The sequence below is a fragment of the Panthera uncia genome, chromosome A2, assembly GCF_023721935.1.
Source record: "Panthera uncia isolate 11264 chromosome A2, Puncia_PCG_1.0, whole genome shotgun sequence".
Taxonomy (NCBI): Eukaryota; Metazoa; Chordata; class Mammalia; order Carnivora; family Felidae; genus Panthera; species Panthera uncia.
In genome coordinates, this window is record NC_064816.1 from 1,854,209 (window position 1) to 1,875,095 (window position 20,887).

Consider the following 20,887-nt stretch of genomic DNA (forward strand, 5'->3'; position numbering starts at 1 on the left):
GTCTACCTAGCTAAAGGTTTGCCAATTTTGTTGATCTTCTCAACCAAGTTTTGGTTTCATTGATTTTCTCTATTTTCTTCTTCATTTATCTCTGCTCTAATGTTTATTATTTCCTTTCTTCCGCTAGGTTTGGATTTCGTCCCTCTTTCTCGATTTCTGAGGTTGTGAAGTCAGGTTGTTGATTTGAGGTCGTCCTTGTGTCTTAATGTAAGCATATGTACATACATTCTCCCTTAGCAATGCTTTTACTGCTCTCTGTATGTTTTGGTAAGTTTATCCTTTTCATTTCTCTCAAGAACTTTTTTTTAATGTTTATTTTTGAGAGAGAGGGAGAGACAGAGCACGAGTAGGGGAGGGGCATAGAGAGGGAGACAGAATCCAAAGCAGGCTTCAGGTTCTAAGCTGTCAGCACAGAGCCTGATGCAAGACTTGAACTCAAGAACCGCGAGATCATGACCTGAGTGAGCCGAAGTCCGACGCTCAGCCCACTGAGCCACACAGGCGCCCCTCTCTCAAGTACTTGTAAATTTCTCTTGTGATGCCTTCTTTGACCCATTTGAGCTATTTTTTTAATGTTTAGTTTTGAGAGAGAAAGAGTGTGAACAGGGGGGACAGAGAGAGAGAGAGGGAGACACAGAATCGGAAGCGGGCTCCAGGCTCCCCTGTCTGCACAGAGCCTGACGTGGGGCTCGAACTCACAAACTATGAGATTGTAACGTGAGCCAAAGTCAGACGCTTAACCGACTAAGCCACCCTGGTGCCCTAATTTGAGCTATTTTAAAGTATGGTAATTAACATTGCTGTCAGAGAAAAGACAAAAGGTGCCATTGCTGAAGAGAAACCATATGCTGTTGGGGTTGATGAGGGCAAAGGAAGTCCTCGTGCAGTTACAGTTACTGCACCCACCCATCCGCTTCTCTGTGTTTGAATAAAATGATAGCAATTTGAAATACCTGGAAGTAAAATCTAACTAAAATAATGAGAAAAGATAAATTAACCAGCTGCTTCAAAGAGTATGCAAGTTCTACGTGGAGAATAGCTGTCGTTGTCTTTATGCTCTCCTCTGTTTCTTGGTGTTTTACAATAGGCTGGGGTACATAACAGAATAGCGGGTGATTGAAGGACACATGGCTGCATGCACCTTTGTGATATCCTTGGCAGTCGTGACACTGTTGGATGTGACTGTGCATGTGTTGAGCTGAATTGTGTGGCCGTGGGGATTGCTGTGGCTGAGGAGTGTGTGTCCTTGTGACGTGGATTCTGCCACTGTTCCAGCCTCCGCACCTCATGCCATAGAGACCTGCTCCCTAGTGGGTGCAGTTGTGCATCACTAATGATGCTTCTCAGCAGGAGGACACTTCGGTTCCTTATGGGAACACTGGAGCTCGAGGAGACCTTGGGACAGGCCCTGGAGAGAGAGAGACATGCTGCTGAGGCCCAAGGATTACGATTCCCCATAGGAAAGACTGGGCTGGGCTTTTGTTTCATGGCCACAGCATTCTCAAAGGATTGACAGGACTCAGCATCTAGTCACGGTCACTGCCAAGATCTCTCATAGGGAAAGGATACAGGGGCAGATTAGTGAGAGGAATAGGTCCATGGGCCCAAGTTTGGGAAGCAAGGCCCAAGCTTTTGGGTTCTCCCACTGGAGGCACACAGGGTGCACTTCATGAATTTTTTGTGACAACTCATGTAAATTGTTGCCAGCCAGGGAGGCTCAGTACAGAAACAGTGCCAAGGTTTGTATCGGGGAACTGCTCACACAAGTACTGACTGCCTGTCACATGCCAACATTCCAGACTCCCAGAAGGAGGGCAGGAGTTCTGCTTGAACTACATTGCTTATACAAACAGTATAGACGTAGCCAACGTTTCAAAGGACAGAAGTCGGGCCTGCTGTGTTAACTCTTGTCTACAGTCCAGGCCTTTGACCCTTGGTTTACAGCAAAATAGTTATCAGTGGGAACCATATGGCAGGATGAGACCATCTGCCAGTGCTGATCTCTGTTATGATGTTTAAGGATAGTGGACTTTGGAAAAAAGAAAGGCTTTTCTTAGAAAGCCAGCTGGATTCCTCCTTAAACCTCTGTATCCACCTTTTTGGCTGGCCTATCAATTCAGACACAACACAACTCTGCCCAGTAACTGGAAGTTGACCTGAATGTCTCCCACAGCTCAGGCAGTGTCAGCACATGACACACACAGGAAGTACAGTCCCAAAGGAGGCAGAGAGGGCACAGCTGTCAGGGTGTCCTGAGCACACATTGGTGCATCAGGCAGTTCAGGCTCAGAGGTCCCTGTGTGGCTTCTAATGTGGCCCCTTCTGCCCCTAGAGTTCTCTGTCCTGTCCAGATAATTTAGTTCAGTCCTTGACTTTAGAAGGACTGCCTCACTCCCAGATGGCTTGCCTGCCCTGACCCCCTGCTTCATTCGCCTGGACAGTGTCTCCAGGTGCTCCGTATGGGAATAACAGAGCCAGACTCACATGGGTCAGCCCAGCCGTCTGCGCTCAGACACTCACAGCACTTTAGAAAGGTGGCATGAGGTTTCCTTCAGGAAGGATTCTGAGAAACAAGGTTGACATTGGCCTCTGCCTTCCCCATCACCTCACTAGACACCAGACTTGTGTCCCACTTAGCCATTATAACATGACATTTTAAAACCAGCCCCTCCTCTCATCCAGACCTTTCCTGTGGAAGAGGCGTGCAGAAGAGGAATAACAACATTTCCATGGAAAACATTTTGATACAACTTACTCAGACACATGCCATTTAAAAGTTGTTCAGGACGAGACGCTAAGTTTTCAAAAATGAATTTGCACAACCTCCCACTCATTTTGTCCTGATGATTTATCCAGCAAGCGGCCCGGAAGAGAGGAGTATGTTTCTGGAGACCGCCACCTTAGTACAGTGTGCATACCAGGAGGAAGGGCAAGGGAGGTGGGTCAGGCTTCCAGAAAGCAGATGAGAGTTGTGATGAGAGTTGTGACATCAGAGCCTGATGTCAGGGGTGGACAGAGAGGCCACTGTCCCTGTGTTGTGCCCTCCCCAAACGAACAGCTTTTGGTAGGAATCACAAGTTAGCAGTACAGTCGGTCTGTGTATCAGACGATTGCTGCAAACATTTATGTCTGTTTTTACCATCCATGCGTCGATCCAGAAGCAAGAGCACAAAACAGAAAGCCTGCGGCCTCCCCCTCCTTTTTTTTAATCATTACAAATTTACTCAGACCCCGAGCAGTAAATTCAGCATTTATAGTGTTGGCATTAGGGCTGCCAAGCAAGATCATGGGCTAGAATGCAGGCGAGGCTAGGGGAGTGGTACGCCAAGGCAAGAGCTTTTACAAACGCAGCTTGCAACTCTGAGTTCACACCCACACTGGAAAGACCCTGATCCGTAATACCCATTTCCAAAGTCTGAGTGCACATCAGGTGGCCTAAAACTTTTAACCGTCAAGATTTTAAGCTTGAAGCATGCCCCTACCTTTATTTTCATGCGACGTCATTCATGTAAACTCCACAAATTCACAGCTGTAAGTATTTCTTCCCAATATTTACAGGTACTTCCAACAGTTCCTGAAACACTTCATTCACAATTTATTCAGTGTGTTTGTACGAATTAATGACGAGCTCCTCACTGCAACTGTTACTGTCCATAGAGAAAATATACATCACACCCCATGCATTTCCTGTTATCTGACTTGCCACAGTTTGCTTTCCTGAAAGGTCCCTATTTCCTTATAAACCACACCTTTGCCATGTTGGCAATCTCTCTTTTCTCACAAAAATACAAGACCAGGAGTGTTAACACTTGTTTGTGTCATGCCTCTACATCCAGGGCCTAGGATGTCCTGGTTAGCTTTAAACCTAACTGTATACATTTTGAGACTAAAATGCTGGGTATATGAGGGCTGCTCAGAAAATAGCATCAAGGTGCGACTGGGTGGCTCAGTCGGTTAAGCATCTGATTCTTGGTTTCGACTCGGGTCATGATCTCAAGATTTGTGGATTTGAGCCCTGCATCAGGCTCCACACTGACAGCACAGGGCCTGCTTGGGAGTCTCCCTCCCTTTCTCTCTCTGTCTCTCCCCGACTTGCATGCACACACTTGCTCTCAAAATAAATAAAAACTTAAAAAAAATAATAAAATCATACCAGAAAGAAAAGTCCTTGAATTTGTACAAACCTAGTAACCCTGACAGAATAAGTGTTGCCTAAGTTGGTAATTAGTTGATTTCACAGTCGATAATCGCAATGGGATTTTTTAATATATCCCCAGAGTGAAAAGTAAAAAAGAACATTTCTTAGTATCCATGTTGGGGGATCACATGGAAATGCTGACAGCCTGAGAATGAAAGTCAAGTGCTCGCTGTCTGTTTTGAGGGTACTCTTGATTAAAAGGGGCAGGAATCACTACAATAGTCTAGAACTCAGTGTCCAGTCTGCTTTTTGTATGTCTCATGCATATTTGACAGTTAATGAATTTGAACCGAGAAGTCTGTGGGGAAGACATTTAGGGAAATATTCCCAGACTTACCCACATTTCTGTAATGAAATCCGGTCTAACCATCTCCAACTCCATCTATACATTTCATTATGTCACAGGTCTCTATTCTTAATTCAAAACTTACTGTCCAGGTCACGCGGAGAAGTAAGGAAAAGAGAAAATTGCAGGAGATAAAGATTGCTCTTTGTAGAGTTTTGCATACTTACCAAATTTTGCATCAAACAAGACTATTTTAGTAAGAAAAATAAGTGATATCCACTATGTGCCATACTAGAACAGTAAGAAAATTGCTAAAGTTCTGTTGTTCTAACGATACAGAAAAACTACGGTTTTGTTCATCTCAGCCTGTCAGTAGCCATGCTATTGGCTATGAATGCCTGGGGGCACTCCCCTGAGCCATACTACTTGCGGTGAGCCCCCACAGACATGTCCCATCCAGAGCTAGTGTTGTGACTGGACTGTTCCTTGTGGTTCTTCATATGACTGTAAGATGCACCTCACCAATGGCCATCATGGAACTTACAAGAACTAGGTTTAATACAAGTCCTGGAGAGTACATAGCACACCTGGGCCACATAGCAAGGTTATGAGTACAGAGAGCATGCACACCGGGTGTTCTACATACGTTGGGGTCAAGGGTGGAGGGTGGTTCCCTATCTATTGGTTCTATTGGCAATTGTATTATACAACCAGCAAGGTTTATTCCAGATGGAGCTTTGAAGTGGATGTACTGTCAGGCACTTACCTACAATACAGAAGAGTTAAGTTTTCTGTAACATTAAAAAAAAAAAACACCTTTCTGTAACATTAAAAGTGCACTTGAAATTACTATGGTTCAAATAAACTACAAAGAAAGAAAAATAAATGGGAAAATCGGGGGAACACTATTCAAACATATGCAGTCTAGCTGAAAGACTTGGAGAGTTCTCACATGAACATTTTTTTTTTTGTGAAAGAACTGGAAATTCACTATTGAGGGGTCCATTTTTTTAAGTTTATTTATTTTGAGAGAGAGAGAGAGCAGGGGAGGGAAACAGAGAATCCCAAGCAGGCTCCATGCACAGAGCCCAACACAGAGCTTGAACCTATGGACTGTGAGATCATGACCTGAGCTGAAGTTAAGAGTTAGACACTCAATTGACTGAACCACCCAGGCACTAGTAGGGGTCCATTTTTAATTTTTATTTTTTATTTTTTTTAATGTTTATTATTTTTGAGAGAGAGACAGAGCATGAATAGGGGAGGGGCAGAGAGAGAGGGAAACACAGAATCGGAAGCAGGCTCCAGGCTCCGAGCCATCAGCCCAGAGCCCGACGCAGGGCTCAAACTCCCAGACCGCGAGATCGTGACCTGAGCTGAAGTCGGACGCTTAACCGACTGAGCCACCCAGGCGCCCCAGGGGTCCATTTTTTAAATGAGGTAATGACAAACACAATACCATATTTATATCTTCTATATTTCTTTCCTGGCATGAATTTCCTGGAGTATTATATATAAATCAGTGCAAGGTTTTCCAACATTACTTACAATTATGGAACTCCCCTCTAAAAAGTATGACTTAACAAATTTTTCAAATATTCCATGCCTTTCTGGAGCTACTACCCAGTGTGCATCCTCACATAGTTTCGAAAGGATGAGGGCCACTTGAAGGCTTTCCCACACTGTTTACATGTGGGGTGTCTCTCCCGTGTGCATCCTCAAGTGTTTCTGTAAGGACGAGGACCAGCTGAAGGCTTTCCCACATTGTGTACATTCATAAGGCTTCTCTCTGGTGTAGGTCCGCACGTGGCCTTGGAAGGATCTGGAAGAAGTGAAGACTCGCCCACAATTTTTACATTTATACAGTTGCTCTTCAGTGTGAATTCTCACATGTTCTCAAAAGGTTGAGGGACAACTGAAGGCTTTCCCGCACTGTTTGCACTCGTAAGGTTTCTCTCCAGTGTGGGTTCTCACATGCCCCTGGAAGGACTTGGGGAACTGAACAATTTCTCACAGTGCCCACAGTTAAACAGCTTCTCCCCAATTTGCACTCTCACATGTATATGGAAGGTTTAGGGCCGAAAGCTTTCCCACACTCCTTACACTTAGGGCTTCTCTCTAGTGTGGGTCTTTTAGTGTCTTTGAAAAGACTGGGGATAACTGAAGGGTTTTTCACGTTGTTTACACTTACAGGGCTTCTTCCCAGTGTGTGTTATCACGTGTCTTTGGAAGGTTGAAGGATAACTGAAGGCTTTCCCACATTCCTTACACTTATATGGCTTCTCCCCAGTATGAGTTCTCGTGTGTCTGGTAAGACTGGTGATCTCTGGGACGGCTGTACCGCAATGCTTGCATTTATAGGTTTTCTCCCCTGTGTGACTCTTTATATGTTGAGAGAGGGAGTAGGGATGCCAGAAAGTTTTCCCACATGACTCACATTCATAGGGCTTCTCTCCAGTGTGTGTTATCATGTGTCTTGGAAAGACTGAAGGATAAATAAAGACTTTTCCACATTCCTTACATTTATATGGCTTTTCTACTGTGTGCACTTGCACATGCCCAGTAAAACTTGAGAACTGACTGAAGGCTTGCCTGCACCGCTTGCATTCATATGTTTTCCCCTGAAGTGTGTATATTCCTATGTTGAGTGAGGGAGTAAGAATGGTAAAAGTCTCTTCCACATAATTTGCATTCATACGGCTTCAGTGTGTGTTATCATGTGTCTTTGAAAGATTGAGGGATAAATGAAGGCTTTCCCACATTCCTTGCACTTATATGGCTTCTCCCCAGTGTGAGTTCTCATGTGTCTAGTGAGACTGGAGAATTCATGGAAGGTTTCCCCACATTGCTTGCATTCGTTGTTTTCCTCTGTGGTGTGAATCCTGATATGTTGAGTGAGGGAGCAGAAATAAGGAAAGGTTTTACCACATAATTTACACCCATAGGGTTTCTCTCCAGTGTGAGTTCTCAGGCATGTGGGACAAATGAAGGCCTGCTTGCATTCCTAACATGGATATGTTTTTTGCCCACAGTGAGATCTGACATGCCTCTTAAGGGAAGAAAGATGTATGAAGCCATTTCCACACTTGGTGCATTTATAGAGTTTTACTCCAGTAGAAATATTCTTGCGGGAATTAAGATGGGGACAGTGGCTGCACGTGTCTCTGTGTTGATTTCCTTCATTGCTTTCATAGAATCTGTCACAGAATTTCTGTTAAAAGAAGTACATTATCAATGTTATGTTTATTAGTGATTTGTTATTAGCAACTAGTAAGTATTATAACTAGATGACTAACTTCATTTTAGTATACAGGAAGTTTTTCTACCCTCTGTGGATTGTCTTAGAGTTCATTAAATGCCCTGGAAGTGACCTCAGCATGTTCACTGTTCATTACTATTTGTTATGTATGGGGTCTTCCTAGAATCATTTCTAACTGAATTATGCTTCAAACATTCAATGTCTCAGTCAAGTTTTTGAAAACTTTCTTAAAATTCTAAATAAATAGATTTGGAGCTGGATTTTTTTTTTTTTTAAAGTTCATGACCTACTAAAATTCTGTCCTGGGATTGCGACTTTTTTATCTTGTGAACGCAACTCACCTCAGATGTCTTGCATGGTTTCCATGCTGATCTTCAATGCTATGGTCTTCCCAATTTTTTCTAAAACGTAGGCACAAGAATTATTTCTTGTGAATTTCGCCATTTTCTGTTCATTAGATATTTTTTTCTCAAGTGCATCCTGTGGAACCAACCCACTGGCTTTAAACAGTGTCTTGTAATCAGAAACAAAAAGGTGAATGAACATATTAGAGGAAGAAGGCACTTCTGAGCAAAGAAAGACTTTGATGACTTTAGTGCTTTCAAAACTTCATCAATGGTAGGCAAAAGGGGTCAACATAGTACACTAGTAATGACTGTCACAAGGTTTCCAAGAAGAAACCTCTCTGTGAACCAAAACAACACATGAAGCCAATACCCAGACTATTGAAACCAAAAGAGCTTCAGGGCTTCTAAACCAAGACAAAAATAAAACCTCAGTTTTTTGTTTTTGTTTTTGTTTTTTTTTTTTGGAAAAGACTCAAGTTTTTATTCCAAACTCATTGCTCTTTTTTTTCCTAAATATGTGTATTTATTTATTTTTCAATATATGAAGTTTATTGTCAAATTGGTTTCCATACAACACCCAGTGCTCATCCCAAAAGGTGCCCTCCTCAATACCCATCACCCACCCTCCCCTCCCTCCCACCCCCCATCAACCTTCAGTTTGTTCTCAGTTTTGAAGAGTCTCTTATGCTTTGGCTCTCTTCCAATCTAACCTCTTTTTTTTTTTGTCCTTCCCCTCCCCCATGGGTTTCTGTTAAGTTTCTCAGGATCCACATAAGAGTGAAACCATATGGTATCTGTCTTTCTCTGTATGGCTTATTTCACTTAGCATCACACTCTCCAGTTCCATCCATGTTGCTACAAAGGGCCCTATTTCATTCTTTCTCATTGCCATGTGGTACTCCATTGTGTATATAAACCACAATTTCTTTATCCATTCATCAGTTGATGGACATTTAGGCTCTTTCCATAATTTTGGCTATTGTTGAGAGTGCTGCTATAAACATTGGGGTACAAGTGCCCCTATGCATCAGTACTCCTGTATCCCTTGGGTAAATTCCCAGCAGTGCTATTGCTGGGTCATAGGGTAGGTCTATTTTTAATTTTTTGAGGAACCTCCACACTGACAAACCCTCAGTTTAATGAATACATTTCCACTACCGTGGAGACATTATTAGATTCTAGGTCTGTGATGGCTGTGACCACATCTGTCTTATTTACCAGTGTATTCCTTTTCCACATTTCAAACCTAGGAAAAGCACAGATGAGAGATATTTGTTGGCCTGAAGCCATCCTTACCCACTGAGACCAGCATCACATCTCTGTAGAGGTTCTTCTGCACAGAATCCAGCAAAGACCACTCCTCCAAGGTGAAGTCCACAGCCACATCCTCAAAGACCACTGAGTCCTGACATATTCAAGTGTGTGGAGGAAGAAGGGTAAGTCTGAAACCCCGGGGAACTAAATTGATTCATAGAAGGTTCAAAACGGAACTTCTGGTCTCACAATACGTGACCTGACTGCTAATAGGCTTTCTTGAGCCACTAAGGAATCAACCTTAACTCTATATTTATTATGACCACTCTTGTCTTACTCCTTGCTATCATTAGGCCCCAGACAGATATGCCATGCATATGAAATAAATACTTCTGTTGGAAAGTATGCAGTAAAAGGGTAACAGAGTTCAATTATCCAAACCTATTTCAATAATCCTTTAGAACTCATTAAACTGAGTCCTAAAGCACATTCTTTAGGACTAGCCCTTGACCAGCTCCCGGGAGGAAACATGCAAGCCCTTGAAATACAATGGTAACTCTGTGCATATAGGTGGGGCCTTGGGCCGTGGCAGAGCTCATGCTAACAATATGATTATTTTTTTAAATTTACATCCAAGTTAGTTAGCATATAGTGCAAGAGTGATTTCAGGAGTAGATTCCTTACTGCCCTTTACCCATTTAGCCCATCCCCCCACCCTCAACCCCTCCATTAATGCTCTGTTCTCCATATTTAAGAGTCTCTTATGTTTTGTCCCCCTCCCTGTTTTTATATTATTTTTGCTTCCCTTCCCTTATGTTCACCTGCTTTGTATCTTAAGTTCCACATATGAGTGAAGTCCTATGACATTTGTCTTTCTCTAATTATGGTTAGCATAATACCCACTAGTTCCATTCACATAGTTGCAAATGGCAAGATTTCTTTTTTTTTTTTTTTTGATTGTCGAGTAATACTCCATTGTATATATATACCACATCTTCTTTATCCATTCATCTGTCGATGGACATTTGGGCTCTTTCCATACTTTGGCTGTTGTTGATAATGCTGCTATAAACATTGGGGTGCATGTGCCCCTTCAAAACAGCACACCTGTATCCCTTGGATAAATACCTAGTAGTGCAACTGCTAGCTCATAGGGTAGTTCTATTTTTAATTTTTTGAGGAACCCCCATACTGTTTTCCAGAGTGGCTGTTTCCCACCAGCAGTGCAAAAGAGATCCTCTTTCTCTGCATCCTTGCCAACATCTGTGTTGCCTGAGTTGTTAATGTTAGCCATTCTGACAGGTGTGAGTTAGGTTCTCATTCTGGTTTATATTTCCCTGTTGATGAGTGATGTTGAGCATTTTTTCATGTGTCGGTTGGCCATCTGGATGTCTTCTTTGGAAAAGTGTCTACTCATATCTTTTGCCCATTTCTTCCCTGGATTTTTTTTGGGGTGTTGAGTTTGATAAGTTCTTTATAGATTTTTGATACCCTTTATCTGATATGTCATTTGCAAATATCTTCTCCTGTTCTGTCAGTTGCCTTTTAGTTTTGCTGATTGTTTCCTTCGCTGTGCAGAAGCTTTTTATTTTGATGAGGTCCCAGTAGTTCATTTTTGCTTTTGTTTCCCTTGCCTCCAGAGACATGTTGAATAAGGTGCTGCAGCCAAGGTCAAAGAGGTTTTTCCCTGCTTTCTCCTCGAGGATTTTGATGGCTTCCTGTCTTCCATTTAGGTCTTTCATCCATTTTGAGTTTCTTTTTGTGTAGGGTGTAAGAAAGTGGTCCAGGTTCATTTTTCTGCCTGTCGCTGCCCAGTTTTCCCAGCACCACTTGCTGAAGAGACCTTCCATTGGATATTCTTTCCGGCTTTGTCTTCTCTATTCTTGATCTACGTGTCTGTTCTTGTGCCCATACCATACTGTCTTGATGATTACAGCTTCGTAATACAGCTTGAAGTCTGGGATTGTGATGCTTCCTGCTTTGATTTTTTTTTTTTTCAAGATTGCTTTGGCTATTTGAGAGCTTTTCTGGTTCCATACAAATTTTAGGATTGTTTGTTCTAGCTCTGTGAAGAATGCTGGTGTTATTTTGATAGGGATTGCCTTGAATATTTTTCCATTTTTTGGTGTCTTCAATTTCTTTCATAAGCTTTCTATAGTTTTCAGTGTATAGATTTTTTACCTCTTTGGTTGGATTTATTCTTAGGTATTTTATGGGTTTTGGTGCAATTGTAAATGGGATCGATTCCTTGATTTCTCTTGGTGTATAGGAATGCAACAGATTTCTGTGCATTGATTTTATATCCTGCAACGTTGCTGAATTCATGGATCAGTTCTAGCAGTTTTTTTGGTGGAATCTTTTCAGTTTTCCATATAGAGTATCATGCCATCTGCAAAGAGTAAAAGTCTGACCTCCTCCTGGCCGATTTGGATGCCTTTTATTTCTTTGTGTTGTCTGATTGCAGAGGCTAAGACTTCCAATACTATGTTGAATAACAGTGGCAAGAGTGGACATTCCTGTCGTGTTCCTGACCTTAGGGGGAAAGCTCTCAGTTTTTCCCCATTCAGGATGGTATTAGCGTTGGGTTTTTCATCTATGGCTTTTATGATATCGAGGTATGATCCTTCTATCCCTACTTTTTGAGGGTTTTTATCAAGAAAACATGCTGTATTTTGTTAAATGCTTTCTTTGCATCTACTGAGAGGATTGTGTGATTCTTGTCCTTTCTTTTATTGATGTGATTGATTAATCATTGATTGTTTTGTGGATATTGAACCAGCCCTGCATCCCAGGTCTAAATCCCAGCTGGTCATGTGTGGGAGATGTAGGAGAAAAACATCAAAGGAAAAGACTTCAAAAGGGAAAGGCTGGAGCAGGTGCAAGGCCTTAGGACATGTTTTCACAGCTGAACGTGCCTGCTGCTCTTAAGGAATGCCTTGAGGCATTAGCATTGTCCAGGGCCGGATCCTCCTGCACGCCTGACCCTTCCTGGCTTCATAAAGAACAATTATCTAGAAATTCAACCTTGAAAAACAAAACCATTAAGTTGATTAATACACTTGCTGAGCTGACTTTATGCACGTAGCCTTTAGCAATTTCCCTAGTAAAGGGGGCTTCATTCTGGAGTCGGGCCTCATTCCGACTCGAGTATGAGGACCTTCACTTAACTGCATTTTGCTTGCAGACTCTTCTTTTGCGACTCCAGCCATACTCTCTGCAACATCTGGTGTAGTCGGCAGGATACAGTGCGGCAAACAGTTTTCGAGACTACTTTTGGTTTACAGTCGCAAAGGACCAAAGTGGAGCGGTAGGACAGGTAAATCTCAGCTTTGGGATAGTGAAGTTACAGGAAACTCCCAATCTCATGATTAAGAGGCTTACTCTAAATCATTCTGTACTTTATTACAAAGTTCAGGAGTGAAAGTAAAAAGGGGAACTTTTGATGAGCCCTGGTAGTTGGTTAGAAAACACTGCTGTTGATTTACCCCTTCTGGAAAAAATCTTTTAAACCTTAAACAATGGAGATTGATTACGAAAATGCTTAGATGCACTCATCAAAATGGAGATACCATTTCCTTAAAAGTCTGGTCTTTATGCTCCTTAATTGAGATGGCTTTACAGCCTTTACATCTGACACAGAACAAAATATAGGTTCACCTAAATGAAAACTCATCCGGAAGAAGGAGACGAGTCGGATTTTACATCCAATAGTTTTGAGGATGAGTCTCCTTCTGAAGGAATCAAGGCTGTAGCACCTGAGGAAAATACTTTACCAGGATGGCCTCTGCCACCACCCACAAATGATAATTTGGAGGCTACTGCCCCCCCCCTTATAATAAAGTATACCCCCCCTCCTTTACCTGAGGATACAAAAATTCCTACTCATATTAAACAAAAACTGCCTGTCCAGTTACTTTCAACCCTTTTTCTAATAACCAGCCCTGCATATTAGTTCCTCCCAGGGAGCATGAGGGCCCTATCATTACACCTCTGATGCGAGGGTTGATAAAGGCTAAAGAGGAAGGAGATTTAGAATTGATACAACCGGTATCAGAACTATTTCCATTTACTCTGAATGCTTTCCCGCCAAATGCACAATATGTTAATGTAGTCTATAATGCTGAATATTCTCAGATCCCTGTAAAAATCCTGAAGGATCTTCAAATGGCTTGTGCCCAATACAGCATTAACTCCCCTTATGCAGGGCTTACTTTCAGCATTTGCTGAGACCGAACGCTTGATCCCTAAAGATTGGAAAATGTTGGCTAGAACTGTTTTATCCCGTGCTGAATATTTATAATTTATGACTCGGTGGGAAGATCAGGCTAAGATTCAAGGGGAAAGAAACCTTCATGATGATATTCCTATTGACAAAGAACAACTTTTTGGACAAGGAGAATATTCTCAACTAAGAGATCAATGTGGTATGAGTGATCAAAAGACACAACAAGTACAAAATTGTTGCAAGATGGCTTGGCCACATATAGCTACTCCAGGAGAGGTTACCCCCTCATTTACTGAACCTTAAGTTGACTTTTTAGCAAGATTAAGAGATGTTTTGGAAAACAATTCCTCAAGAGGGCCTAAGGGATTTGTTGCTTCCCATTGTGCCTACGATAATGCTAATTTGGAATGCCAACAAGTTCTTCGTCCATCCGGTAAGAGCAGCTGCTGGGTCCACAGCTGACTATGTGAAAGCATGTGCTGATTTGGGCACCCCACTTTACAATATGAACCTACTTTAAAAGGGATGGGCCCTTTTATTTTTTTTATTTTTAATTTTTTTTAACGTTTATTTATTTTTGAGACAGAGAGAGACAGAGCATGAACGGGGGAGGGGCAGAGAGAGAGGGAGACACAGAATTGGAAGCAGGCTCCAGGCTCTGAGCCATCAGCCCAGAGCCCGACGCGGGGCTCGAACTCAGGGACCTCAAGATGGTGACCTGAGCTGAAGTCGGATGCTTAACCGACTGAGCCACCCAGGCGCCCCGGGATGGGCCCTTTTAAATCTAATACCGAATGCTCTGGTTATGGGAAAATCAGCCATAGGAAGAAAGACTGTCAAAAATGAAGGACAAATTTATGATAATAGTACCAGTACTAATAATCTACCCATATCGATACCTCCAACTGCTTTATGTCCTTATTGTGAAAAGGACATCATCGGGCCAATCGGCGCCATTCCAAATATCACACAGATGGGGCATTCTCTTCAATCTTCTAATACTGATCAAAATCAGGGAAACTTCTCACGGGGCCTAGCTCAGGGCCCAACAAACAAAATGAGACTTTATCCAGTCAGCAATGGGTCTCAACACTGCAACACCGATGGGTCACAGACCTCCATCATGCAACAACTGGGAGTGCTGTCTTCGATCTCACTGCTATTCACCCGGTTGTTTCATAGCCATCTTTAGGTGTTGTTAAAGTTAGAACAGGGGTTTATGGGCCTTTGGAAAAAGACACAGTAGGCCTTATTTTTACACGGAGTAGTCTTACACTCAAAGGTATTCATGTATATCTGGTGTTATTGACTGTGATTATGAAAATGAAATTCAAGTTATGATATCGACCGATAACCCTTATACTATTCAACCAGGGGATAAAATTGCTCACTTACTTATTCTTCCTTATATAGGGGGCCAAAGCAATCCTGTTATTCTAAATGGAGATTTTGGTAGTACTGGCAAACAACTATATTGGCAAACTTTTTTGAAAGATCCTCACCCTGAAATACATCTTAAAATTAATAATACATCTTTTATAGGATTAGTGGACACTGGAGCTGACCTAACCATCATATCTGAAAAGTTATGGCCTTCATCTTGGCCCGTCGACAACGTACCTGTAAGTTTTACAGGACTTGGCTCTTTAGGGGGAATAAAAAGAAGCCAACAAATTATGAGATGTGAAGGACCCAAGGATCAACTCTTAAACCCTATGTGGCTAACATTGCCATTAATCTGTGGGACAGAGACTTACTTCAACAATGGGGTGCATATATTAATATCCCATCTATATCTACTCAAAGTAAAAATATAATGTGCGTCATGGGATATGATGCATTGAGGAGATTAGGTAAAAATCAACGGGCATTAAAACACCCCTTGATATTTTCCCCAAACATAAAACCGTAGGGCTAGGATATCCAAATTTACCCTAATGGCCACTGCCAGAGAACAAAAATATGCGCTGCCTTTAAAATGGCTTATTGATGAGCCCATATGGATAGAGCAGTGGCCGCTTTCTCAAGAAAAAACTGGCAGCTTTAAAATCTTTAGTTTCCGAACAATTAGAAGCGGGACATATTGAACCCTCAACTAGTCCCTGGAATTCTCCAGGTTTTGTTATTTAAAAAAAAAATCTGGGAAATGGAGAATGCTGAGTGATCTCTGAGCCATAAATAAAATCATACAGCAAATGGGGCTCTACAGCCTGGCCTTCCGACGCCTGTTGTTATCCCTTGAGATTGGAAAATTATAGTTATTGATCTTAAGGATTGTTTCTTCTCCATTCCCTTAAGCCCTAAAGAATCTGAGCGATTTGCATTCTCCGTTCCTGTGGTTAATCATGAAGAGCCCATAAGCCGATTTCAATGGAAGGTTTTACCCCAAGGAATGTTAAATAGTCCCACTCTTTGTCAGCTCTTTGTGGCAGAACCTCTCCGATATTTACAATCTCAGTTTCCTCATGCTAAGACCATCCATTACATGGATGGCATCCTATTAGCTTTACCCGAATGACACTCTTTTTAGCAGCTCAGACAACCCTCTCAGAATATGGCCTTATTATTGAAGAAGACAAAATTCAGCTTGAAGATCCCTTATTCCATTTAGGTCAAAAATTAGTACAAAATTCAATAATGCTTCAAAATGTTCAAATTCGTAGAGATACTTTGCATACTTTAAATGACTTCCCGAAGTTATCAGGAGACATTAACTGGCTACGGCCTACTCTGGGCATACCTACTTATCAACTGACTCATCTTTTTGATCTACTTAAAGGGGATTCCAGTTTAAATAGCCCTGGAAAATTCCGGAAGCATCCCAAGAATTACAGTGGATTGAGCAGAAAATTGCTTCCAGTCAGCTTCCTCGAATTAACCCCTCACTACCCGTCTCTTTGTTAATTTTACCGTCACCCCATTCCCCTACAGGAGTGCTTTGGCAGGCTAATGGAATCATGGAATGGATATTTCTAGCCAACAAAGCCCTTAAAAAATTATCTACATATTTAGACAAAATAGGAATGTTAATTTTTAAGGGTTGAGAGAGACTTCGGGAAATAACAGCCCAAGACCCTGAGACAATCATAGTACCTCTATCTCATGCACAAATATCCATGGCATATCGACAGTGCATTTCATGGCAACTTGGAGTTGCAGATTATATAGGTCCCATCGACAACCATTATCTAAATCCAAATTAATTGGATTTATCAAAACCACCTCCTTCATCATGCCTCGAGTTGTACAATCAGTATCTGTAAATGGACCTAATTATTTCATGGATGCCAACAAGTCTGGCTATTCTGCATATTATGATCCTACTTCTAAATGTGTAAAATCCCTGTATGCCTCAGTACAAAAGGCTGAACACTTTGCCATATTCTATTGCTTAAAGACGTTCCCTCCTCCATCAATATCTTAATGGATTCAGCCTATTCTAAGCAAGTGATTGAAAATTTGGAAATCATTAATATTTACTCAGATGGCTCAGAATTGTCTGACTTATTCCTTCAGGTCCAATACTATCTTCAGCACCAATCCCATCCTATATACATTACTCACATATGATCTCCTTCTGGCCTCCCCAGCCCCTTGGCAGAAGGAAATGCTACAGCGGATTCCTTATTGACAGCCCCTGTTATTACAGCACAAGATTTTCACAATCCTACTCATTTTAATGCTAAAGGCCTAAGTAAACGCTTTTCTATTCCCCTTAAACAAGCTAGAGAAATCATCACACACTGCCCTACTTGTGGGCCTATTGTCATTCCTCCATACTCCCAGGGGGTTAATCCCGGAGGTCAATAACCTAATGACTTATGGCAAATGGGTGTTACTCATGTTCTGCAATTCGGCAGCCTTGCATATGTACATGTATCAGTAGATACATATTCCGGTTTTATACGGGCTACACCTTTGACAGGGAAAAAACCAGCCCACGTTATACAGCATCTTTCAGAAGCGCTTGCACGACGGGGCTCCCCCGGAATCTTAAAACTGACAATGGCCCGGCTTATACTTCTCACACTTTCCTTGTATTTTGCCAAAAATGGGGCATTCCTTATAATCCACAGGGTCAAGCCATTATTGAACACACTGATCATACATTAAAAACCATGTTACAAAAACAAAAACGGAGATATGGCCTTGAATCCAAAGAATCAGTTAATGAAAACATTACTTACACTTAATTTTTTGGATTTAAGAGGTGAACAAGAGTTCACCGCAGCCGGAAAACCTCACACAATCTTAATACCAGACCTCTTTCATAACTGATATTTTGGAAAAATGATACTAAACAATGGTGTCTGGATATGTTAAATTGTGGGGTCAAGGATTTGCTCTTGTATCCACAGATAGAGATACCTGGCTTCCAGCCTGGCGATCAAAACCACGATATGAACAGTTGGACGAAGAGAAAAAGATTCGACAGTTTTTGACCACTGGAGGAAGATATGGAAGAATTAAGCCTGGAACCCAAGATTATAAGGAAGGTAGAAATAAGAACCAAAAATACAATGAGAGCAAAACCTCCAACATGGGGACAAGTGAAGATGACTCAAGAAGCCTAACAGATCCTCCCAAAAATGGGAACACTTAAGACTTCTACTCTGTTTATTGCCATGATGTCGGTTGTTACTTTAACTGGGAGTGCTAAAGAGAATCACACATATTGGGCTTATATTCCAAATCCACCTCTTAATAGATTAATTGCATAGGATGATCCCTCTTTCCAGGCTTACGTAAATTATTCAGTCTGGTTGCCTGGACCTTATGATAATAGAGGTCCATTTAAACCAGAAGAAGAAGGAAAAGTAATCCCTGAATATTCTGTAGGTGCAGAGGGGCCACCTATATGCTTTGGAACAGGTGACCACTGTGTTTCATTTATAGGCATGGATAGCAGAAATACCCAATGGGACTAATGTCCCCATACTGTATTTACTACAAGGGGTCTGCATGAGAAGTCAAAAAACTACATACAATTACCCTCCTAAATTGCCTCGATGTCAAGAAAAACCATAAATCCTGAGGAACGGATTAATTGGGAGCTCTGTAGAGGAGAAGTTGGTAGAGTTCTTCTTAATACTTCCAAAGGAAACGTCGTCATTGATTGGGCCCCTATAGGCTCTGCTCAGACCAAATACTCCAAAAAAAGAGCTCTGATGGTGTCGATATCATGACGACATCCTTTCAGATATAACATCTGAACCCACTGTATGGCATGAAGGAGGGATGACTCCCCCCCAGCCCACGTTTACCTGATGGGCCAGTTCATTCCGAGCTTTGGAAAATTGGTACTGGATCATTACGCATGTCCTCTTGGAAAGGCTGCTTAATGTCTCAAGTAAATTCTCCCTCTCTTTTAGATTAAATGAGACTCATAAAATTCAAGCGTGTGTCAGACTTCCTTTTCTGTTTATGTTAGGTATGCCCCATTGGGACCCTGAAAACAATCTTCTTACTTTCCATGATTGCTCTTTTTATACTTGTCTTAATTCTATCCCTTTAAACAGGAGAGACAAAGCTTATATATCCTTAAGGCATGAGATCGGGTTTGGATGCCTGTAATTATGGATTGGTCTTGGCAACACTCCCCTGAAATGTTTCTCATAGATGAAATATTGAAACGTGTATTACATCGCACCTGACGATTTGTAGCTTTACTGGTAACCGCTGTACTTGGGATGATAGCTATTGCAGCTACAGCTGGTTTTGCGCTGCACCAGACTGTACAAACTACCCACTTTGTACAACACTGGCATCAAAATTCAGAAAGACTATGGAACAGCCAATGGTTGATTGATAGCCAACTAGAGAGCCAATTATCTGACTTGCAACAAGCCGTTCTTTTTCTAGGAGATCAACTGATTAGTTTACAACAACAGGTAAAGCTTCAATGTGATTGGAACATAACCACCTTTTGTGTCACTCTCCATGTATATAATCAGTCCAAGATATCATGGGACCTTGTGCATCGACACCTTCTTAAGGTAATACCTCCACTGATATAGCCCAATTGCAAAAGGACATTTATGATACATTCAAAAATAAACTTGAGAGGCTTTCTGGTGCTCCATCTAGCTGAGATGACTAATTGAATCTCAGAATTGAATCCAATGAATTATACAAAACCTTTAAGCTTTTCTGCGATTGGTATTCTTATATTAATCTTTGTCTTATTTGGATATACCTAGTCTGGAGAAGAGGCCAATGACGAAGCCAAGAATATGCCTCACAAGCCTCTGTCTTTGTAGTTCATCTTTGCCAAATGAAAGAAAAAGGGGAAGATGTGGGAGATGTAGGAGAAAAACATCAAAGGAAAAGACTTCAAAAGGGAAAGGCTGGAGCAGGTGCAAGGCCTTAGGACATGTTTTCACAGCTGAACGTGCCTGCTGCTCTTAAGGAATGCCTTGAGGCATTAGCATTGTCCAGGGCCGGATCCTCCTGCACGCCTGACCCTTCCTGGCTTCATAAAGAACAATTATCTAGAAATTCAACCTTGAAAAACAAAACTATTAAGTTGATTAATACACTTGCTGAGCTGACTTTATGCACGTAGCCTTTAGCAGTTTCCCTAGTAAAAGGGGGCTTCATTCTGGAGTCGGGCCTCATTCCGACTCGAGTATGAGGACCTTCACTTAACTGCATTTTGCTTGCAGACTCTTCTTTTGCGACTCCGGCCATACTCCCTGCAACAGTCATGGTGAATAGTTTTCTTAATGTATTGTTGGATCCGGTTGGCTAATTTTGAGGATTTTTGCATCCATATTCATCAGGGAAATTGGTCTATAATTCTCCTTTTTAGTGGGGTCTTTGTCTGCTTTTGGAATCAAGGTAATGCTGGCTTCATAGAAAGAGTTTGGAAGTTTTCCTTCCATTTCTACTTTTTGGAACAGCTTCAAGAGAATAGGTGTTAACTCTTCCTTAAATGTTTGGTGAAAGCCATCTGGCCCTGGACTCTTGTTTTTTGGCAGATTTTTGATTACTAATTCAATTTCTTTACTGGTTATGGGTCTATTCAAATTTTCTATTTCTTCCTGTTTCAGTTTTGGTAGTGTATATGTTTCTAGGAATTTGTCCATTTCTTCCAGATTACCCATTTTATTGGCGTATAATTGCTCATAAATTCTATTATTTTTATTTCTGCTGTGTTGGTTGTGATCTCTCCTCTTTCATTCTTGATTTTATTTATTTGGGTCCTTTCCTTTTTCTTTTTGATCAAACTGGCTAGTGGTTTATCAATTTTGTTAATTCTTTCAAAGAACCAGCTTCTGGTTTCATTAATCCGTTTTTTTGTTTTTGTTTTTTTGGT

General features: G+C 41.6%; 1 long non-coding RNA gene and 1 pseudogene across 1 annotated transcript; one reads left to right on the forward strand and one right to left on the reverse strand.

Annotated features, from left to right (window-relative positions):
- Positions 1 to 5,728: 5,728 nt before the first annotated feature.
- LOC125930524 (zinc finger protein 555-like) lies at positions 5,729 to 7,748 on the reverse strand (annotated as a pseudogene).
- A 1,028-nt stretch (positions 7,749 to 8,776) lies between these two features.
- On the forward strand, positions 8,777 to 20,271 carry LOC125930534 (uncharacterized). Its single transcript, XR_007460173.1, has 3 exons — positions 8,777 to 9,526; positions 15,112 to 15,191; positions 17,932 to 20,271. It is a non-coding gene; the product is annotated as an uncharacterized LOC125930534 (long non-coding RNA).
- Positions 20,272 to 20,887: the final 616 nt, after the last annotated feature.